Source organism: Meriones unguiculatus, chromosome 10, assembly GCF_030254825.1.
Source record: "Meriones unguiculatus strain TT.TT164.6M chromosome 10, Bangor_MerUng_6.1, whole genome shotgun sequence".
NCBI classification, from domain to species: Eukaryota; Metazoa; Chordata; class Mammalia; order Rodentia; family Muridae; genus Meriones; species Meriones unguiculatus.
In genome coordinates, this window is record NC_083358.1 from 80,100,735 (window position 1) to 80,125,462 (window position 24,728).

Sequence of the window (24,728 nt, forward strand, 5' to 3'; positions counted from 1 at the left end):
AACTGAAGCACCTACCACAGCACATGTAGGGAATGGACCTAAGTTCATGACACATATGTAACTGAGGTGCAGCTTAGTCTTCACGTAGGTCCCCTAGCAACAAGGGGATTGCAGGACATATCTGACATAGACTCAGTTGTCTGCTTTCAGATCACTTTCTCTTAGCTGGGCTGCCTTGCCTGGCTTCAATAGAATATATATACATATATATATATATATATATATATATATATATATATATATATAATAGCCATTAAGTAAATTAATATTAATGTTAGATTAAATGGTTTCAAGATTTTTTTGTTGTTACAAATTCCTTCTGAAGAGTTCTGGGCAGAGTGTACGTATTTTAAATGTGTCTAATGAGTCTTGTCTCCAAGAAATCCTTCAGTGTTACTTGAGACATTAAACTTGAGCAAATAAGTTAAACACACTGAAGTAAGAACAGGACAGAAGCTAAACACTAGAGCAGATAAGTGATCAAATATGGGTTTTTATTTTAAAAAGCAGAACAATGTTGCCTTTTTCTTCAGAACTAATAAACATCTTTTCCAAAAGTCAAAAAAAAAAAAAAAAAGAGGATGTAGTAAGTCCTCATGCGACGGGATGGGCCTGGGTGGGTTTATAAAGGGTAAGGGTGGGTGGCTCCCCTTTTCTGAGGAGAAGAAGAGGGTGGGGGAGAGGAAGAAGGCTGAAAAGTGGGACTGGAAGGAGTGTAGGGAGGGGGCTGTGATCGGGATGTAAGAAGAATAAATGAATACATTTATTTAAAAAGGAAGGAAGGAAGGAAGGGAGGGAGGGAGGGAGGGAGGGAGGGAGGGAGGGAGGGAGGGAGGGAGGGAGGGAGGGAGGGAGGGAGGGAGGGAGGAAAGAAAAGAATTAGAGCAAATAGTTTTCCTGACAGAAGCCTCAAGCCTGAGAAGGTGAACAAACCTTTGGTGACATCTAGTGGTCAATCTCAGAGTTATTTAAGCACATTTTCCAAAGCTCTGACAAATGTGGTTGGTCCCTAACAGGGAAATTTAATAAATTTATATTCTTCATCAAAAATACCTTCAAAATGGTTAAGAGTAAACTGAAAAATAAAAAAAGATCAGAAGTTAAATTTACCAAGTGTGTTTCAAACTTGTTTAGAGCAAGTTTTGAATAACTAGCTCCTTACAAATGTTTCTATCCAGATGCTTGGCTTGCATGACTGTTTCGCAAATCTACATGTGAGACTCTCAGGATATTCTTTGTTCTGCTGTAGTCTTTCAAGTGAATTTGATTTAATTGGCTAACAGTGAACAGTTTTTCCCATCTCCCACCAATGTGCTAGTATCAATGTTTTCTTATTTGAGATCAGCAAGTGACAATTTCTATACAATTAATGACAGATAATTATCTTGCTCTAACTCCTCATTTAATATTTGTTTTTACATAAAACCATTTGACCACAAAATAAAATAAGATAAAAATATTTTAATATTACCATCCTGCAAAGAACAAATTATCGATATTTTTAACAAATGTACTCGTTCAGTCCTTTGATCATATTTCAGTGCAGAGAGACCATGCTGATTATGCCCACAGCCTGTCTTTAAAGGGTACGTGCTAATAGAAATCAGGAGAGACTGTGAAACTTTGTTGAATCCCAAGATTATTTTCAGAAAGAAATACTGACTGCATAAATGCTAATTTTTCTATGACCCTACTATTTACTCTTTGAAATAAAATTCTGCCAAGTAGCTGGGGATACGGAGAGGTCGCAGCTGCATCTAAAAGTTATGTAGACATTACAAGTGGAACTGGACTTTTAATAATTAGCCAGCTAATTTAATTACTTTAGGTGTTTAAATACAAACTCAACATTTCATAGGGTCATTGGCCTACATGAGTGTGTCTGTGTTGATTAAATTAAAGGTTTAGCTTCCACTTTGCCATGCTGAGTTTATCCTACAAAATGACATATAGCAAAGGCTGTGAGATGATGTAAAATATTGTATTCTCTTGAGATACAAATATTTCCTTTGCACTAGATAAACCCCGCTGCATTAATCATACTGTATAAGTAAACATCGATTTGAAATGCAAGATCGAAAATTTACGCTAAATTATATTTATTCCAAAGTCTTACTAAGCTCCTATGTATACCAATTTGCATTTGCACTTTAAATAATTATTGCAGAACCTTTTATTATGTAATGGCAAATTTCACTGTGGTTTAGTTACTTTCTTCATCCTACAGAAGCTTTCTGTTTAAGACCAGCATGTGCGCCTCTCTTGTTCAGGACTTTTCTTCCTGTAGAGACTTTTAGTATAGCTGACATTTATTTATGAAGCAAGTGGCTATAACTCTGTACATTTTGATTGTCCAATACACTTAATGACACTTAGGTCTTCTAACACCAAGTCTAAGTGTCTGTCCTTTACATTTTGCTCTTTCTAAAGTTATCTTCATCATTATTTACAATATATTCACTGTGTTTCCCCGTTGTAGCCTCATCACCTCCCAGTCCCACCCTCCCTGCCTCTTCTTCCTTTATCCCTCTTCCCTAGTCCACTGATAAAGGAAGTCCTCCTCCCCTACCATCTGGCCCTAGCCTGTCAGGTCCCATCAGGACTGCCTGAATCCTACTTCTCTGTGTGCTTGCTAGACCACCCCACCTAGGAGAAGAAATCAAGGAATTTACAATTAATTATCTTTTAATTATGTTGATCTTAGCATGCAGGGAATTCGGAAAACTCTGTGAAGGTAGTTCTTATTCTAAGAAAAGTTAAGTGTCTGCATTTTTGTTTGTGGTGGTGGCTGTTTATTTTATGTCTTTTCTTTTTGAGTCTTCAGTATTTTATCAATTAGCAGAAAGACCCTGACTCAGGAGGAAAATCAAAAGTAATTTATCAACACAACAGGTGACAAATCTGGGAGAGATTGTTTGTTTGTTTGTTTTTCTACCTACTCCACCCACCCTTTTTACCAGACTGGAGCCAAAACATTTTCAAAGATGCTCTTCCACGGGATAATTGTGTGCAGTTTATGAACAAACACACTCTAATCATTCGGAGGAGCAACTGCTACTGTCCTGAAATAGCAGAGCAATTCAAGGACAAGCAACCCTGATACCTGTTACCCAGTATTTTATGTTGGATGTAAATTCGGCATTCACAGTCTTAATATGAGTTACACGTTTGAAAGGTAAAACAGAAAAGACATGAATATAAACTCAGTTATAAATACGACCCATGTCATTAAACACAGTCTGTTTGGAAACATTCACAAGGTATAGGGAGTGATTTATTTGTTTGCGTAGGTAGGCATGGAAATTCACCCTCACTAAACAATCTCATTCCAATTCTTCGTGTTCAGTAAATTCTAAGCACTGGGGAATACATTTTCCGTCCTATAACTCAATGCGGTTTGCATTAGTCCTTAATAAATATGTTATGATATGCTCTATACCTCCGTTTGCAGCTTTACAGATCACTGGGCAGCTTCCTGCCGACTGCCTCCAGAATCAACAAACAGGTTGTTGTGCGCAAGGTGAGTAACTGTGTGACTTTTAAAAATAAATTATTATCATTTTAATAATTAATCATCCTCGCTTGCACACTAACCCAGACATGGTACTGACTCCCGCCCCTGTAAACCGTTTTAAAGGTTATTCAAAGAGATCATGTTATTTTCAAATCACTTCAAATACATTCATTTCTGAACCAACAGAATTCTGAGCCACTCACAAAGATATTCAAGCCAGGATAAGACAATGATGTCACTAATTGATTATATAAAAGTTTCTAATAGAGCTTTGCATTTGCTCAGTAAAATCTCAATTTTTTTTCGTAAAGTAGGAATGCCAGTAATGTTTTAGTTGTACAGAATTGATATCCAATGTTGATGCCAATTAAACCTTGTTTATTTCTTTTAAAGAAATACAAACACATCATAGTATTCCCAAGAAAAATTCCACATTGAAGAACTAATTCAATTTTAAGCCATAGAAATTGCTATCTCTGTACTGTCTCTTCCAAACTGCATTCCAGCTTCCAGGGAGCTGCCAGTGTGTTTGGGAATTTTTCCATCATCACCTTTCTGTTCCAGTTGGAAACTTGCTGCAAATTCTTTTGTCTTTGTTCGTCATATGACAGTCACTGAACATATCATTTACTTATACATAGTAATAATTGTGACATCAAAATGGAACTGAAGGGTGTTGTTATTGAAGACAGCCAGTTACTGTAGATTTCCCTACATGATTTGATAGCATCAGGTTGAATCAATGTTGAGTTGATTTTTCTTTTTCTTAAATAATTTATTATTTGTTTTATAAATTACATTTTATTCACTTTGCATCCCAGCTGTAACCCCCTCTCTCATTACCTCTCTCTCCCTTGTCTTCTCTCATGCCCCTCCCCAAGTCCACTGATAGAGAAGGTCCTCCTATCTTTCCCTTTGACCCTAGCCTGTCAGGTCTCATCAGGACTGGATGCATTGTCTTTCTCTGTGGCCTGGTAAGGCTGCTCCCCCCTCAGGGGGAAGTGATCAAAGAGCCAGCCACTGAGTTCATGTCAGAGACAGTCCCTGTTCCCATTACTAGAAAACCCACTTGGAGACTGAGCTGCCATGGGCTACATCTTTGCAAGGATTCTAGGTTATTTCCACGCATGGTCCTTGGTTGGAGTATCAGTCTCACAAACGACCTCCAGGCCCAGGCTTTTCGGTTCTGTTGGTCTCTTTGTGGAGCTCCTGTCCTCTCCAGGTCTATCTCCTCCTTCTTTCATAAGATTCTCTGCACTCTGCTTAAAGTTTGGCTATGAGTCTCTCAGCATCTGCTTAGACACCTTGCTGTAAACTGTCAAAGCTCACACACTGTGGTGATTTAATATTCTTGATATAATGTGCAATTATATCCAGATTCCTAGTTACTCTTTTGATTGTCCCCTAGAAGCTGAGTTGAAATAATGAGGCTGAGCTGAATAGCATGCCATTTACTGGAAGCTAGGCATGCTGGGATTTCTTTCTTGCGTGGTTAGTTTAAGGACTTTTCATAACAAACTTTCTATTAACAGGGTTTTGCTATCCAGTTAGCTCTGACTGTAGCCCATTTTATTAAAGAAATTCTTGGCAGTGATCCATTGTGTGTGTGTGTGTGTGTGTGTGTGTGTGTGTGTGTACACAACCACTACAACACATGTGTTTCAGAAGACAACTTGCTGGAATCAAAGTCGCTTCCTTTCACCGTGTGAGTTTGTTAGCAGACTCATCAGTTTATGTCTTTACCTGCTGAGCTACCTTGACATTACTTTTTTTTAAAGTAATTGTTTCAACCAAAGTCCTCCATTAATATTTCATATTGCAATATGTTATGTTCTTATTTAGTAGAATGATTTGTTATGTTACAGAAATATTTAGCAGGACAGTATCCTGAATCGTGCATGTGCATGATTGTTCTAGAACTGGCCACACTTATATTTAGTACCACTTTATTTAAGACAGTCCAAAGTGATCAAATCATCATTCTTTGATTCACTGGTACCTTCTCAGCCTGTAAATCCATAGACAGAGATTATTCAGGGTTACATCACACTGAGTATGATTGGTTGGTTGGCAATGTCCAAAGATTTACAGTGTAATATGAGTAAGGAAACCAAAGCGAGTAGGAGTGGGCTATTAATGCATGAGCTAATGCCTTCCAAAGGAAGGAAGGCAAGAGTGCATTCTGGTCACTCTCTTTCCTCATTTCATAAATATTTTATACTTCAAGATGAATATTCATTCCTCTACTAGTAACAATTGAAAAGTAACATCTTCTTCTATAAAAAAATGATTTTCATTTATCACCAGAATTTAATAAGGGGCTTAATATAAAATGGTACCAACTATGTAATTTCTGGCAGACAGAAAGGATGCAAATAAAATATTCTAAAATGAAAGTTGTTATATCAAGCAAAACCTTCATCTTCTCTACGACACTTGGCCCACAGGGGACAGAATGTGCAGGCTCATCTTGTACCACGCAGAGCTCAGTTTGCTATGGGTGAGCTGCAGGGACACTTCACAGCTGAGCGCCGCAGGGCTTGTTTGCCGGGTTACACGATAGCACCGTGGGAACTGATATCAGATGATGATGTCAGTCTTACCTAGGGAGTGACTTGAATCCTTCAATAAAACAGACAACAACAACAACTGAGCAGCTCTCTAGTTAGGAGTCTTACCCTTTTCAGAATTCTAACTTCTACAAAGGGGTGTGAGCCTGTTCTGCATTGAACTGCCTACTGGAGGCAACTTCTGCAAGAAAGGCAGCTGTTCCTGGGGTCCTTTATCAGAGTATGACTTTGACCTCAGTGTTTCCAAGAAGTTGGCCAAGGTGTAAAATTGTTGTAGAGTACTACATCCAGAGTTTATTATTCATTCATTCAACTAGAGCTGTGATTTTAAAGTGCCTTCACTAAGAAATCCCTTTTCTCTGTTGAGTCCTTCTAAGTATTTCAGTAAATGAAATATATTCAAAAAGGAATTTACAGTCAGAATTCTTACTTACCTGAAAGGAGGTTCCTGATGTCTTCAAAGAACCCCAGAATGGTGTGATGAAAACGTCTGAAAAGAGACTCCGTAATGTAAGTGGTGGCGCAAACTACTGTCTTCAGGGGTTTCCTCAGAGAAATGTAATAAGTCTGAGTCACATTTCTATGTCTATATATGTGTCTACGCATATTAAGAGCTTGCACACTTCCAAACTATGTCGTTGAAGTGTGATTTATTTGTAAAATTCTCTACTATCAAATAAAAGCACATATAGCTTTGACTCTCTATTTTGTTACTCTTAGGTATTAGAATTTTTAAATCTTTTACTTGTGTTACAGAGCTATAAAGTATATCACATTTCTATATAATATTAATATGTGCATAATATTAATAATATATATACTAATTTGCTTAATTTTGGTTGTCAGATTGTAATGAACATGATGTACTTTCTAAAAGAAACATCCACCATATGCTTGCTGGTGAGGTGTCTAGTGATTCTCAATCTACTAAAGATAACTTTGTATCTGGATATCTGAAGCACACCTTCTGAAACTCTAGTCAAGCTTTACTAAACCTAAAATATCAAATCTGATACTAAAACCCAGAAAAATTAGGCAATTATCATGACAAAATTTTAAAAGCACATTTTTAAATGAAGTCAACACAAAAAGGCTATGTACTGTGCAGTTCCAATAATTGCACATTCTTTAAAAGACAAAACTTTGGGGACAGTAAAGCCATCAGTGTTAGGCAGTTGGTTAGAAGAGAAGATGAGCATCTCGAACACTAGAACAACTACAATTTTTCATACATTTCTGAACCTCACTGGATGTATAACTCTAAAAGAATCCTATAGAAATGCACGAACCTTATACAATAGTATGCCATTTGGGTTGACTGTGACAGATTTTTACTGTTGCACAGGAGTTTTACAGTGGGAGAGACTCATGAATGAAAAAAAAGGGTCTTATGCAAAGGTGTACTCAAACTAGAGATAGGTTATGAGCAACAAAATTTGAGTATCACTGATTCAAAGGTTTTTTCCCCTCTTTCTGTGCCCTATAGAGATGGTAAAAACTGTTCCATGAATGTGGTCTTGAAATAGTTTTACTGTACAACTTTGAAAACATTCAAACTGCTTTGACTTCTGTAATTACTATCTTCTGCTTCTTTGTGCTAATAAAATTAATTTTGTTAATAAAACCACTTTTTTAAATTTTTACATTTTTAGTTTACCAGGCTAAGACCTTGAATTATCTACTAAATCAAGACAGATCCACTTTAATTCATGGTAGGTAAATTTTCTCTATTGATCAGTTAATTTAGTTTTCATTCATATATACTTTTTGATTCTTTGTACTTTTTTCAAACATGTTGATTAGTGGCCTACTACACATAAAAAGTAAATGCATTGCTTAAATTTCCTCAAATACATTAACAGTTTTAAACTAGAAAATAAATTTATCATATAATTACATAATCTAATAAAGATGAGATACTTAACAGAGTTCCTGGAACGTAATCAGCATCCAGTTATTTAGCATTGGCCATTTTATTATTAGAATAATACATGCCAACATAGAAGTTAATTAAAATGATGAATTCTGTTTTGAAACTGACAGCTTTATGTTTCCATTTGATTACGTCCTCTTTTTATTTGCTGAACTATTTGTGAAATAAATTACCAACATAGTTACAACTCCTCTCCAAGTCCTTATAATGTGCATCTACACACAAATTATAACACATACCCTGGAAATAATATTGCTAAGTCTGAAAACTAAACTCCCTCTTTGTCAACGAGGATTGAGACTACTCTCAAACTTTGACAATTGTCTGCAAAATGGCTTGTATAATTTGTTTGTAAAACAAACAAACAAACAAAATTTTTTAAATGTGAAACCATTCGTTAATGGCTTTCTATATAGTATAAATGCCATTTGGCAATTTCTAGGCAATAAATTTTATGCAAGTTGGCTAGTGGAAGAGAACAAATGTTAGGCAAATGGCAAGGGCAAGAGAAAGCCTGGCCCAGGCAAGCTGCTGCATATGAGCAGACAGCAGAGCATGCTGTTTATAGTAATAGGTATTTTTACAGTTGGACTACACTGCCGTGGGATAGGGGGCCAAGCTTTTAGAATTCCTAAGTTTAAGGCAGAAAATACTAATACAAACCTGGAGATTGCAGGTATAGAACAAAAAAATTCATGTCTCTATAGGAAGAAAGCATATGATAAATTCTGCATGTGACTGTGTAACTGGATGACGTTACCTGCCATGAAGCTCCAGTGTATGGACAAACTTGTTTTAGTTATACATTCAAGTATCTAGGGTATTTCCCATGGGGAGAAAAAACAAAGGACCACAGAAAACAAGTGTTTCTTTTCTCCAAGTTAGTTTACTAATAATCTCTGATAAATAGTAAATTACGCTTGAACTAAAAGTGTTAAGCACCAGGAAATATTGATAAGAAGGATTGAGGAGCTGGTAAGATGGCTCAGTGACTCAAAGCCCTTGCTTCTCTTGTGGACAACTGGGTTTTGGTTCCTAGCACCCACGGGGTGGCTCACAGCCATCTGTAAATCCAGGTCTATGAGATCTGGCACCCTCTTCTGACCCATGTAGTGCAAACAAAACACACAAATTCGCAAAATAAAAATAAATAAGTATTTTAAAGAGATTTTAGTGAAGTCAATGTGGTTCAAAGTTTTCAGCAGAAATAATTGGGATATTCCTCCCAAATTCAGGACTGAGCGCTTGTATTTTTTTTTCTATTATGCATCTTCGCAACTGAACATCTGTTTTTTTTTTGTTGTTGTTGTTGTTTGTTTGTTTGCTTCTTATACTTCAGGCTAAGGTTTTCTAGATTTCATGAAACTATTCCATCAGGTGGATTCACTTTAAAAAAGAAAAAGTAGAAAAAGAAGAAATAGTAGTAGTAGTAGTAGTAGTAGAAGAAGAAGAAGAAGAAGAAGAAGAAGAAGAAGTTGTCTGGTCTTTTAAAGACTAAAGCAAGGCTAGCTAGCTCATTTCCTCTTCTAATCTCCCAATAAATACATACAGTTTGTCAAAGTCTCTATGTAACAATTTTAGAAAAAATTTGACAACTTTAAGGATCATTGCCATGAGTTATCACATGGGGCACTTGGTTTGCCTGATATTTGGATAGCTGGAATCAATTCACACAGTTTATTTCCTTTTTGGGTCTTTGTCTTTATCCAGTGGTCAATATATACTAATTTTAAGCCACTTTTTTATGTGGTTTAATTTATTTTGTTTTTATCATGTCCATATTAAGAAATACAATTAAATGAATAAATACTGATAAATCCCTCATTATGCACCAGGCTTTGCTTATGCATTAAGGATTTAACAGATCTTACCACTCATCAAAGACTTCACTGATGCATGGAAGACCATTACAGAAAACCAGGAGTAGTCAAATTGATACAATAATAACACAACTCCTGCACCCAAGACATGGGAAATATTGCAGACTAGGGGATAGAAAGATTCTAAATGCCAGAGTTTCATTATGTCTGCTGTGAGTTTGTTACTTATATCTATGACAAGGAAGCTAGGCTCGTGAAATAATGACAGCTTGGTTGCCTAAAAACCTGAACAATTCCAACAACTTGGCATGCCAATGTAGATAAGTAAAATTGCATGGGACACCAATTCTAGATGAATAATTACGGGCAAGTATCAACTGATGAAAAATAATTAGTCTTAGACATATAATTTAGGATAAAAGTACTAAAACCTGTACACCTAAAAAAGCTAAGCAAGAAGGAGGAACCTGGGTAAGATGATCAATCCTCACTCAGAAAGGCAAATGGGACAAACACTGGAAGAGGGAGAAAACAGGGAATAGGACAGGAGCCTACCACAGAGGGCCTCTGAAAGACTCTACCCAGCAAAGTATTAAAGCAGATGCTTAGATTCAGCCAAACTTTGGGCAGAGTGCAAGGAATCTTATGAAAGAAGGGGGAGATAGAAAGACCTGGAGGGGACAGGAGCTCCACAAGGAGAGCAACAGAACCAAAAGACTCTGGGCTCAGAGGTCTTTTCTGATACTGATACTCCAACCAAGAACCATGCATGGAGTTAAGCTAGAACCCCTGCACAGATTTAGCCCATGGCAGCTCAGTCTCCAAGTGGGTTTTCTAGTAATGGGAACAGGGACTGTCTCTGACATGAACTCAGTGGCTGGCTCTTTGATCACCTCTCCCTGAGGGGGGAGCAGCCTTACCAAGCCACAGAGGAAGACAATGCATCCAGTCCTGATGAGACCTGACAGGCTAGGGTCAGACTTGGAGAGGGGAATGGGAGGAGATGAGGGAGGCAGAGTGGGATTGGGACGGGATGAGAAAGGGGCTGCAGATGGGATAAAAAGTGAATAAACTGCAATTAAATAAATAACTAAAAATTAAAAAAAAAACATTAGTCTTCCTCAGATATCAGCCTCCTGATTGCTTATCTACTACTGAGTGGTCAGGTTTAGAAACATACACAGACGTAAGCACTGAATGGAACCAGGGTGGTGTATTTATATGTTGGCTTACTTATATGTATATGTAACACCAATGACAAAAGAAGAGAAGACCTTGTTGGGGAAGGAGGGATAGTTATTTATGGGAAGTGTAAGAAAGAAAAGAAGGGATGGGGGAAATGGTGTAATTTATATTTTAGGTAAATGCAGAAAATGCTGTAGTAAACAAGATAGGCAAACCTTTGGAGCTTATATTTTTATGGAGAAAATAACAAAAATAGACAGGTAAGGTATGTAAACAATATGCTTTGAAGAAAAGTAAGGCAAAGAGGCACATAATTCTGGTGGTGCCATAGTGAAGAGAGAATCACAATTATCAATAGAGTAGATAGGGAAGATTCTTTTTTTAATTTTTATTTTTTTATTAATTACACTTTATTCACTTTGTATCCCCCCATAAACCCCTCACTCCTCCCCTCCTAATCCCACCTTCCCTTCCCCTTCTTCACGCATGCCCCTCCCCAAGTCCACTGGTAGGGGAGATCCTCCTCTCCTTCCTTCTGATTCTAGTCTATCAGATCTCATCAGGAGTGGCTGGATTGTCATCTTCTGTGACCTGGTAAGGCTGCTCCCCCCTCAAGGGGAGGTGATCAAAGAACAGGCCAATCAGTTTACGTCAGAGGCAGTCCATCTTTCCATTAGTATGGAACCCACTTGGACACTGAACTGCCATGGGCTACATCTGTTCAAAGGTTCTAGGTTATCTCCATGCATGGTACTTGGTTGGAGTATGAGTTTCTGAAAAGACCCCTGTGTTCAAATTTTCTGGTTCTGTTGCTCTCCTTGTGGAGTTCCTGTCCTCTCCAGATCTTACCATTTCCCGGGGAAGACTCTTATTATGCTAGCAAGCATTCAGTAATGAGTTTTTACTTGTTAGAAGTAAAGAAGGTTGATGACGTTTTTGTCCAAGTGATAGCTTGAGTGAAGCTAGGCTAGAAGAAAGTAAGAAAAGATGGTGTATGAACTTTGATTTTCGCCCCTGGGATATGGAGCTACTTGGTAGCTATGACAGGGCAACTTATGGAGTTGTCACCAGATCCAAGCAGTACAACTGGGAAACATCAGTAGCTATAAGAGGCTTAGTCAGATTCTGAACATATCTTGAAAGCAGAACCAAGTGAGCATGAGGATTAGCAATAGAGAAAGGTGAAAATCGCCATGGAAGTCTTTTGTATGAGAGTCGAACTACTGCTGAGTTATGGACTGTAGAGTGAATGAGGAACAGTGTGTGCATTCAACAGGATTTAACATGTACTAGGCGCTTTTGTGTTTTGTTGTTTTCCTAGGGTAGTTTTGTTTGCTTTTGTCTCTTATTTGCTTGTTTTTTGCTTTGTGTTTTGTCTTTTGTTTGAAAGAACTAACATAAAGTTGGGTGGATCTTGGAGGAGTTGGGGAAGGGAAAATAGATCAAAACATGGTGGTAAGTGTTGTTTTTTTAATTAAAACTCAAACATTTTAAAAGGAAATGTACTAGAGTTTGGATCATAAATGTCCCATGTATCACAGCCTTAGTCCTGATGAATATCCTATCTCAAGCTTGTAGAATTTCCAAGAGGTGAGCTCTGAAAGGAGTGCTCTAGGTCACTGGGAAATGACCTAGAAGGAGGTGGCACTGTTTTGGCTCTTCTTCTTGCTGCCATAGAAAGTTACTAGTTTATAACAATGAAAAGTTTAATTTTATAATCTCAAGTAAGATAAGCATGAAATGTATGTCGCTGAACTAAAATCAAAGTGGTGGTGAAATTGAACTTCTTTTAGAATATCTAGCATAAAATCTACTCTTTTGCCATCTCCATGTTCATGTGTGTACAGGTATCTGCACTTAGACATGTGTATACAAATGAGGCCATGAACTGACATGAGGTGTCTTCCTCAGTCACTAACTCCATTTGTCCCCTTCTTCCCCAGTTAGGCACTACTGCATCCACCTAGATAAACCAGGGCATTACATTTCTTTCATATTTATTTCACTTTATCTTACTTTTGACATCCTGGGCTGGAGTTCAAAGCCAAGGACACATTTATGCATAAATATGTTCTATACCTGAAACACAACTCCACCCCTATTTACGTGTTTTAAAGATTAACTGATTAATAATTTAATCACAGTTATACCTTCAATTCATGTTTTCCTGTAATGTATTAATAATTAAAATGCAGCCATCTTTGGGACACATTATTTTTCCCATACCAGGTCTTTGAAAGTAGTAATAGAAATAATGAAAATAAATTGGGAAAATGTATAAGATAACAAGTCCTCAGAGAGAAAATGAAATATTTATTTGTTGCCAAAATGTCTAGAATTGGTCATGGGGGTGAAGCATTAACAGTCTGAACAAGTGGATGGTCAGCCTAGGAGTGTGGTCTAGAGATACAAGAGGTAAAATATTTTATATGCAGTAGTGTATTAGCCAGGGCTCTCTAGAGTAACGGAACGTATAGAATGAGTCTATCATCTCTCTCTGTGTCTGATTGGGAGATTTATTAGAAAGGCTTACAGGCTATGGTCCAGCTAGTCCAACAATGGCTGTCTAATCTTAGCGTGTGCAGGAATCCAGTTGTTCAATCCATGAGGCTGAATGTCTCACCTGATCTTCAGTATATGCCAGAATTTTGAAGAAATAGGCTCTAATGCTAGTGAAGTGGACAGGCCAGTGAGAGCAAGAAGGAGCAGGACAAGAACAAATGCTCTTCTTTTATGCCTTTTATATAGGCTTCCTGCAGAAGGTCTAGTGAGCATTCTGATGATAAGGGATTTGAAGCTTTTCTTTTTCAGGAATCATGGAGGTAAAATAACCTAGAATCTATAACAAGAAACAAGGGCATTCCTCCACTATTGGTCTTGATGACAGGAACAATGGAAAGAAACTCAGTTTCTTCCTGAGGTTTCAAGAGAAGCAAGGTTCACAACAGACATCTGTATTACTGGCAAAGGATGAAGGGAGGGGAAGTTTGGAGGGAGCTGATGCTGTATGGCCCTGAGGAAAGATCCCACTTTGTTCTTTTATTCAGATAAAAATTTCTGTTGACAGCCAAGTTGAGTGATTTGCCATAGGGTATCAATTTGCTCCTGCACGAGGTCAATCCTCTGATTGAACACCATCAAGCTTCCTTTTAGTTGAGCATTAATTCCTTTATGTACAACTAAGGCATGAGCTGACTTTGAGTCACTAGCATATAACATGAGAATTTTTCCTGTGCTGCAAATCTGTCTAAACAATTGTCAAGCTATATTTTAGGTAATTGGACTGGAGAATTCGATACTACGATGGAGCAGCTGAGAGTGGCCATTGTCACAGTAAATTCTACCAGAGTGGACGCAGGACTAGCCACAGGATTATCAACATGGATTGCTGCAGCCATGAATCATCTGAAGGAATGGGCGGGCATGGGAGCATTAGCAGGCCTTCTGGTGTTCGTCTCCTTGGTTTGCCTGTGGTATATATGCAAGATTAGAGTCTCACAACAGTGTGATGCAGCCATGATCATTCAGGCCTTTACAGCCATTGAAGCAGGACATTCTCCCCAAGCATGGTTGGATACCATAAAAAGCTAAAATGTTACGCTCAGGATGCGAAGCTAAGCACTGCACTCAGGGTCAGCCGCTTTGGACCCAGAGAAGAGCATGTCTGGTTGCATGCGGGTTGATGCCCCAGGTCCCGCCTCTGAGAAAAAGGTATCAGACAGGTCTGATGCTCTTTGGGTGGATGACACCTAAATGAACATCGGTACAAAGTCCCAATTTATTTCTAATAGCAGAGATCAGACCTCTACTCTTGCCTGATACATCTAAAACAAAAAGGGGGAACTGTAGAGAGCTGCGGAATGCTATGCCTTAAAGATGGAGCTGGTTTCCGCCTTCCACCTTCCCGATGGTGAGTGCTCTCTGTCACAAACAATTCCACATTTGGCTAAGGCTGAGGATCTGGCTTGATTCCATGTATGTGGACCTATCTGCATTGCCCACGTGGCACGCCTGGGTTGGCTACCCAGAGGCTATTTAAGCTGTGGGCTGGCTTTCCCCAGGGTCCGAGGATTGTTCAAGGATCCTGAATAAACTGCATTGAAAAAAAATTTTTTTTTCTGTTGTTTGGTATATTTCACAGCAAGATGAAGCAAGCCAATTAAGCAAAAATTACCAAGACTGAACACATTATTCCCATAAACATGCTTTTCTAACATCTCCTAAGCCAAGAAAGACAGACATCTCTAGTTCTTTCTTTTAACACATGGCATCAGCGAACAGGTCAAATTTATTATACTTTCAGTGTATTTACCAAATTCATTACCATTTTTTTCTTTCCTCATAATTATGACACAGAAAATGTTGAAATAATTTTCTAAATGCGTTCATATCTCTAGTATTACCTCCAATTAATATACTTTTCTAATAAAAAGAACATGGGTTCTGGAATCAGATATCTCTTGGTTTGCATATTAGCTTTGAGACTTACCATAGTCCAAGAGAAAGGATAATTAAAGCTTTATGAGCTTAAACTTTCCTCACCTGTCAAAATGGAACACAATAAAAGTACCTAATTTACAAGGCTGCTGCTAGAGTAAAATGAAACAGCACCTGGCTAATTTATGGCACTAAATGCTGCCCAATTAGTGTTGGTTTCCAATATCCTGTTATAGCTCTATAGTCTCCTTCTATAGTAGGAATGTGACTGTGTGAAAAGAAACCTCAGCATCTCTTTCATTATAGAAAGAAATTTTTCTACCATGGCATAGAACATGATTGGTAGGTTTATACTTCATTGGTGCTAAAGCTGCAGCCTTGAGTTCTGAGTGGTACACCATCCTGGGGTCAGCTAAAGCATAAACTGCCAGCTGCTCACTCAAACTCCATTTTCCTTTTCTGTGGTGCGGCAGGAAGTCACCAGCTGGAACTAGTATTCATGTTTGCTTTTTCTCTACACCCTTTATACGTTCTAATTCTTACATTAAGGTGAGGCCGTGCTTCTGAGTGATGGGCAGTAGAGTGGGTGTGGCCCTCAGTGCCTGACTTACATGCTCATGTTTATGCTCTCTTCCTTTATCTGCCAAGCAAATGTGGATGACACAATACAGTAGAGGATTCTGAAACTCCAGGAATAATAGAATCATAAGATGTCATGCATTTGCATCCTGATAATGTGATTACATAAAGCAGCCCACCCAACAATAACGCCTCAGACGCTGATGTGAACAAAAAGGATGTTTTCAAATGGGATAATCCATTAAGCTTGATTGTTGATTACAATAATTGTTGGCTTGCATATTTAGCACAGAAACCAAGAAAAAAAAATGGTGCTACAATAAAACCTAAAAAATGTGCCATTGGTTGGCTGGTTGAGCAATGGGCTGTAAAGAGTAGCTATAAGAGGCCAGCAGTAGAAATCCATCCTTCACTGTCATAAAATATCTGGTAAACATTTAACTTTCAGTGACTAGAAAGGACAGACACTACTATCATAACCATAAAACAAGTTTAGAAAATAGAACGCTGATTTTTTGACTCTAGGTTGTTGTTAGTTTAATTTGGTGGAGAATTGTGAGAAAGAGAAGAGCTTAGGAAATAATTATTCTATTTTTTTGGAGGGGTTGCACAGATGTAGCCCATGGCAGCTCAGTCTCCAAGTGGGTTCCCTAGTAATGAGAACAGGGACTGTCTCTGACATGATCTCAGTGGTTGGCTCTTTGATCACCTCTGCCTGAGGGGGGAACAGCCTTACCAGGCCACAGAGAAAGACAATGCAGCCAGTCCTGATGAGACCTGATAAACTAGGGTCAAAGGGAATGGTAGGAGGACCTCCTCTATTAGTGGACTTGGGAAGGGTCACGGGAGGAGATGAGGGAAGGAGAGTGGGATTGGGAGGGTAAGGGGGGGCTACAGGTGAGATACAAAGTGAATAAACTGTAATTAAAATAAATTAAAAAATAGGCGTCATCTTCAGGGCATTTCAAGGTAGAAAAATCAGTTGATTTGAACTTCAAATCAATTTCTTAAGGCAAAGATGTAATTGAAAAATAGCTTTGAGATGAGAGGACCCAGTGAGAGTTTTCACGTGTAAGGTTCTCAGTAACATTAGGAAAATCAAATTGAAGGTACTTTTGCCTCCAAACCAGTTGGTTCACATGGCATTCACCTGCCACATTAAGATGAGAGAACAGGTCTACGGGCAAGGAGCAACCAAATAAAGATAGAACTGTCCAAGTAGTGGGTGTGCTAATGGCTTAGAAAGGTAACTGGAGCAAATAATTTAGAAGTGTGCTAAATGGAGGGAGCAACAGAACCAAGGAATCTGGGCCCAGGGGTCTTTTCTGAGACTGATTCTCCAACCAAGTACCATGCATGCACAGATGTAGCCCATGGCAGCTCAGTCTCCAAGTGGGTGCCCTAGTCAGAGGAACAGGGACTGTCTCTGACATGAACTGAGTGGCCTGCTCTTTAATTACCTCCCCCTGAAGGGGGAGCAGCCTTGCCAGGCCACAGAGGAAGACAAAGCAGCCAGTAGTGATGAGACCTGATAGACTAGGATCAGATGGAAGGGGAGGAGGACCTCTCCTATCAGTGGACTGGGGGAGGGGCATGGCTGGGGAAGAAAGTTAGGGAGGCAGGGGAAGAGACAGGGAACTATAGGTGGGATACAAAGGGAATAAACTGTAATTAATAAAAATAAAAATCAAATATTATAATAAAAAATAAAAAAATTAAAGATACTAAAAATTGCACTTTTTAAATTTCTTTAAAAAGAAAAAAGCCTTCAGCGGATTACTGTAAATGTTCCATGGCTGAACAGGAGTTTTCAAGGAGGCTCTGCTGACAGTTACCAAAGGACCACCCTCTTTATACTGCTTTGATGGTCCTTAAATCTGTGTGGGCCTTTACTCTGGTAAGATGACAAAGGGATGGAGAGTCAAGGACACGACCCTGACTGAGAGTAGTGTCCAGTTTTGTGGACAAAACTTTTTCACCTGACTCCAGCTATGGAAAATTGAACAGTGGGGCATAGCTGTTTGTCATATAAAATAAAAACCTGGTGGCAAATAGCCAGTCTATGGTCTTCTTGCATCGAATATCCCTTTCATTATCCGCGCTTAGAGATACTATGGTCATTTCCTTTGTTATTTTCCCAAAGAGATCATCCAGCCCTGCCCCAGCTCAAAGTCTACATTCCTGAGCACATTCTTGTGGGACACAGTAACAGCTGAGCAAAGAAGAAGAGCTGACTTGGATAATCTCTACCCAATAAGTATGTTCTATGTTTATGGACCAGGGATTTACTTTGAGTATCTTTATTCCTGCACTTTACTATAGGCTATATAATGTAGTTTCCAAATGAACAAATCATGTGATTGAACTGTTTTACAGAGGTCAAAGAATCCAAAATGTTTTATAAATATACTCAATAAATAGTAAATAAACACTGGAGTTTGAAAGTAAATTTCATTAAGAAGAGGTGACGCTTTGAAACTAATGGAAGAACTGATTTGCTTGCTAGTTGTAGAATAGATCCTGATACTGTAATGGCCATGGAGGAAGGTGACAGGAAATTCATAATGGATGTTGTTCTTTCCCCCTCACCTCAGGTTAAGCATGGGTTTTAATTATTCCTGAAAAACACATTAATTATTCATAAGCTTGATGGGCTGATTGCTCCTTTCTCCTCCATCAGAGTAAGGTTTCAGCCCCTTCCAGCTTTTCCTGGGTGTGGGCAGAGGAAATGCTGTTCGTTTTAGTCAGTTACAGAGGTGTCTTAACACATTTTTCAAGGTCCTCTCTGAGTAAATAGAAATCTTTATTTCAACAAACAAGTTCAAATGGGAGAGGAAGTCACTTGGAAAACATACATGAAACTCGATTTCTTTATGTGTAGTTTACTTATGCATGTGATTTCTGAGTCTTTTGATTTAAAATATGTAATTAAAACTAAATATCAGGGCTATGACTTAGATGTACTTACATTGTGTGGATGGAGTCAAGAAACAAAGGTTAAAACAAATAGCTCGCTGTCTCTAGAGAGAAATCATTTTAAAAATTCCATCATTTATATGTTTTTACATCAGAATCTTTGATCCGCTTCCCAAAGGCAAGCTGGGTATAGCATATTGCCCCAAGCTTAAAGCTGTAGCCTCAGTATTTCACTGTTCTTATTTTTCTATGCATGCTGTTGAAATACATGGAGCCAAACTTTCATTGGAAACTGTTCTGCTTCGGATGACCTTGAAGTGACAACCTCAATATTTCACATGTATTTTTGAATATCAGCAATGTAATAGACAATGTTTTTATAAGCCTTCTTTATAACAACGCTGTACGCTTTGTCAAGTTGGGCCTAGCTTTTGTAGATGTTACTAACTTCTTTATAACATATAAGTATTCAATTTCATATGGTATTTTGAAGTTCTACCATTTAAAGAAAAAACATACTGATATCTGAGAGATTAGCTGAGCTGAGATGTAATCTCATGATAAAACATGTAGGTGGAGTTCATTTCTCCCAGAGTATACAGTTGCCTGTGTAAGCAATGGAATACACTTCAGCAGCTTGAAGTCTATAGTGTGGTGCTAAACCATTTGATTCCAATGAATAAGAAGTTTTGATGTCTGCTTTGTATTTTCAAGATCACAAAACAATTAGGAAAAAAATATCGATCTTCCTTGGTGGTATAATATTCCTTCCACCCTGTGCTTTCTTGATCTGGGCAAGCGATATCATGGCATGCATAGTGGGAAGAAAGAATAAGAGAGCTTGAAGTTTTTTTGTGGGTGGTTTGGTGTTCTCCTTCCTCCACTAGGAGTCTTGTCTAATTAGAGGGTGTCCTCTTCAGTCTCCATGGCCTCTGCTACTAGGAGTCTCAGTTAGAGTTCCCCTCATATCCTCCCAGGGACTTCTTCTGACTTAGGTCTCCAGCTTGTTACAACTCACCCACAAGAATTTCAAACCAAAATTTACCCTGCCTACAAGACCTGCAGGGACAAAGATAGAACAGATAGAGCAGAGATTAAGGGAATGTCCAACCAATCCCTGTCCCAGCCCAAGACTCACCCTATGGAAGAGAGCCCATCCCTGACACTATCAACAATACTCTGCTATGCTTGCAAACAGGAGCCTATCAGAATTGTCCTTTAAGAGGCTCCATACAGCAACAATTTGAAACAGATGCTGAGACCCACAGCACACTGGACGAAGCTTAGGAAGTCTAGTGGAAAAGTTGGGGGAAAGATAAAATGACCTAGAGGTGACAAGGTCTCCAAAAGAAGACCAACAGAGCCAAAAAACCAGGGCTCAGATGAGCCAGGGGAGTCTGAAGCACCAAACTAGGACCATGCATGGACTGGACCTAATATGTCCACATATGTAGCTGATGGGCAGCTCAGTCTTTATGTGGGTACACTCATAAGGAGAGTGGGGGCTGTCTCTGACATGGACTCCTTGCCTGAATTTTGACCACTTCCCCCTGACGGGATTGCCTATGGCCTAGGGGAAGAGGACAAACTCAGTCCTCATGTGAATAGATGAGCTGGGGCAGATGGATAATGGGGGCTCCCCTATTCTGAAGAATAGGAAAGCAGGGAATGGGAGGGTTGCAGTGGGACTGGGAGGAGAGTAAGGGGTGTTTACAACAACTGGGAAGGGGGTTTCCCTATTAAGAGGAACAGGGACTGTCTCTGACATGAACTCAGTGGTGGTCTCTTTGACCTCACCCCTCCTCCCCTGAGGGAGTAATAGCCTTGCCAGGCCACAGAGGAAGACAATGCAGCCAGCCCTGATGAGACCTGATAAGCTATGGTCAGATGGAAGGGGAGGAGGACCTCCCCTATCAGAGGACTTAGAGAGGGGCAGGGAGGAGATGAGGGAGGGAGGGTGGAATTTGGAGGGAGCTACAGCTGGGATACAAAGTGAATAAACTAATTTATAATAAATAAATAAATATCTTTTTAAAAATTGATCATTTTTTCTCACTCATAAATATTCTCACAATATACTGTTCTAAATGAAATTTGATTATAGAATGATGTTCTAGTATTCTAGGTTGGATAACTGACTTTGAAGACAATATCAACAGATGAGTCAAAAAGTATTTAGAGAAGCAAGAGCATATCAAAGGTTATATAATTAAGGTGACTAATATTTGTCCTAATACTTGTAAGAATAAAAGATAGTGTTAATATTATGTTCAGATTATTGGAATAAATGATAATAGTGGCCAATAGTGTTTCCCAGCTTAATTTAGTAGATTTCATTCTGAATTCACTGGCTTTTATTCCAGAAGACTGAATATAGGGGATGGCATTAAAATAAACACTGAAATCTGCCATTGCTTTCCTGAAAAGCTAAAATGACCTAGACACTGTGGTATGTATTACATACAAAAACATTAAAACCATAATTATCATGTAATTAAAATCATAATTATATGTAGAAGACTATTTTGAACAACTTATAATAGGTATTATAGAAGCCGCAATACAACTAACAAATCCCATTGGCTTTAGAAGCTGCAATACAGCTAATAAATCCCATAGGCTTTTGAAGCAGTAAAAAAATAATTTCAAGACTATCAACGTTTGTAAAGAAACAAAAGACACATTAAATTGCAGGCATTATTGGGAGTTCTTTGAAAGGAATGAAATGATGAGTATGAACACAGTAAGTGAGCAATGTTGAAAGATTGTCATCCCTGCTGAGAAAAACCCAAAGAAGAATCTTTTTTTCCTTGACATTTCCTTCCTCGAAGTGTTTGCAGCATTTTCTGAGAAAGATAACACACACATGCAAATGTTTCCTGTGTTTGCTTAGTCAGCAACTAGCAATCCTCACTCAGAAAGAAAGGAGGGTAAGGCCAGAATTTTTTGCTTTTTACTATCTGGTGGTTATTAGATACTTACCACATGTAGAATATTTCACTAAGCACTCAGACTGTGAATGTCAGGAAAGTTGATTTTCATCTCAGAAGGGAGGGGAGGTGGTGCTACGAGTGTCCAGATATGGCATTACTTTCCAGACATTATAATATTGAGATCTCATGGTTGAAAAGCCCAGCTTGTGTGACCAGAGTCTTTCCCCACCTCCATCAGAATCTTTCTTTATTCTCTTTTTCATTACCTTTTTCATCCTTTTCAAATTGTAATCCCTAAATCTTATGCATAGATTTTTTTTATAACTGTCAAATTGTTCGGAAATTTTTGTAGTTTTTCGAATTAAATATAAAATAAAATAAAAAAAGCCAAGCAGTAGTGTCGTATGCCTTTAATCTCAGTACTCAGGAGGCAGAGGTAGGTGGATCTCAGAGTTTGAGGCCAGCCTGGTCTACAGAATGAGTTCTAGGACAGCCAAGGGGACACACAGAGAAACCCTGTCTTCAAAAACCAAAATAAAATTTAAAAATAAAATAAATTAAAGCAACAGTCTAATAAATAAAAAATCATTGTTATTTACACAATAAACATTGTGTAAGGCAATTGGTAGTAATTTTATTTTTCCTGAGACAAGTTCCCATTATGTGTCCCTAGCTTGTTTTGTCTGGACCTCACTATGTGGACCAGGCTGGGCTTGAAGGCACAGATCTTCCCCCAAGTGCTAGAGTGCTAGCATTAAAGGCAGGTGCCTGGCCTGGCTGGTAACAAATTCCTGATAGCTGTAGTCACCTGTGAGGGGATGGATTTGCCTTATCATTCCAGTCCTTGTGTAACTTGTTTAGATATTTGGCTTCCTGTCAATTTCCAATAGTTGATTCTCTCTTTTTCTGTGAATTTCAGGGATCAAACTCGGGTTATCATGCTTACACAGAAAGCATTTTCACCTGCTGAGCCATCATGCTTGGTCCTCACTTAGTGTTTTCAATTATTGCTCTAAATATTAGCATATTATACACACACCTGCACACATGTATATAAACATGTGCACACACAGGCCCTCACCCACATACACACACACACACTGGCACACACACATATTACTACCTACTGGTGATGACATTATAGCACTTTGAGTGAGGTAGCAGAATTCACTACCACTTCAATTATTTGTTGTTCATTGGTGAAGAGTTAGAGACCTCCACCCATACTGATATTTCTCTTGGCGATTTGCGCCTTTTGTTACACGTCGAAAAGAAAAAACTTAAACTTTGTGTACTTTGTACGAATATAGATTCTGAAGTTCAGGTTCAGCTGGTTGGGTTTAATGATCATGAGTCAAGATAATGGTCAGGCGTATGAGAGTCAAATTTCTGATTATGAAAGCGTCTTAGCCTACCAGACAAAGAATCCTTCTGCACAAAATATGCAAACTGTCTAAAGGAAGAAATCTGAAGCATGTCTCAAACCTTGAGCCCCAGGGGAAGAAGTTCTGCGGAAAAGTTAATTTCAGGCAATCTGCTGGATGAGTTTTCTGCAGGTGACAGCAGGACCAATGCGCAGGGTACAGTGGCAGCAGCGAGGCAGGTTGGGACTGCAGTAGAGCTGGCAGAGCCCCAGGGTATGACTGGCAGGGGTTGTCTTGCAGCAGCTGGGAGCGCCAGGAGGCAGCTGTGGTGTGCTTGTGGCTGGCAGAGAGATGGTCACGCTGCTGGCAGGGGGTACTGGGAAGCAGGAACCTGACTAGAGCTGATGTCAGAAATACTGACTGAACATCGACCCAGCTTACAGCACTCTGAAAAATCAAAGGTTGATACCACCTCACTCTAAAAATAGTCAGCCGGGCCATTGACATTGGCAAGCAGACATGTCATGTCTCTGTGTAATGACCTTCTCCAAAACCCTGAGACAGGCTTTGTTGTTGGGACCTTTTCTTTCTTCCATGGAAAACTACACCCAGAAACGGCACAAGGACAGTTTATATCAGTACAGAGATGCCTGGAACTGTTCCTGTAAGTGGTTAATTAAATGTTAGGTCTTGACCAGCAATAAGTTAATGCTCGGGTATAAAAGGTTTAGGACAGCAATGCTCAAAGGTAACTTTTGTTTTTATAGAAACAAAATTATTTTATTTGATATAAAAAAAAAGGTTATCATCACTGACAATGCATGTGCATGCTTTATTTATTTATTTATTTATTTTCAGTTCAAAATATAGCAAATTTAAAACACAGCCAACATGAGCGCTTGACTGTTCTGGGAACAAAATCAATCCCCACTGCACCATCAACACACACACACATTATGCACAAATGTAGGCAGTTGAGTTACAAAATGTCTGTGCGTTGGGGCAGTGCAAAGATTATAAAAGTAGTTGCAGTTTGTGAAAGCTGAGGAGAGAACCGAGCAAAAGAGAAGGGTGATGGAAGGTCCTGCTGGTAAGCTCAGCTTGTCCATGGCTGAAAGCAAGAAAATCGTTTGCCTCTGTTGTATTGACAGTACATCCACAACGTGTTCTTTTTCAATATTTACTCACAGCAATGTGGTATGGATTCTAGCTCTCATATTAAAGAAGCCTTAGGCTAGACCAAAGGCTTTAAGAAAATAGAAACTTGTCAGGAAGGGTGACAGTGGCAATACTTTAAAAAGAATGATCTTGTTTCACATCTCCACTTCTCAACGATTTTTTTTCCTGCCTTTTCTACATATTTAATGTCACTTAGTGCCATCGGTAAAATTTGTAGCTACATTTATTAGTTATTTTTCTTGTTTCTGAAACCAAGTATTGGAACAAAAGCAACTTAAGGAAGAGAGAGAGTTTATTT

At 38.7% G+C, this 24,728-nt stretch overlaps 1 long non-coding RNA gene across 1 annotated transcript; it reads right to left on the reverse strand.

The window, feature by feature from the left end:
* Positions 1–3,993: 3,993 nt before the first annotated feature.
* LOC132656904 (uncharacterized) lies at positions 3,994–23,506 on the reverse strand. Its single transcript, XR_009594699.1, has 3 exons — positions 23,373–23,506; positions 6,519–6,574; positions 3,994–6,136 (listed from the first exon to the last, which is right to left on the reverse strand). It is a non-coding gene; the product is annotated as an uncharacterized LOC132656904 (long non-coding RNA).
* Between the last annotated feature and the right edge of the window lie 1,222 nt (positions 23,507–24,728).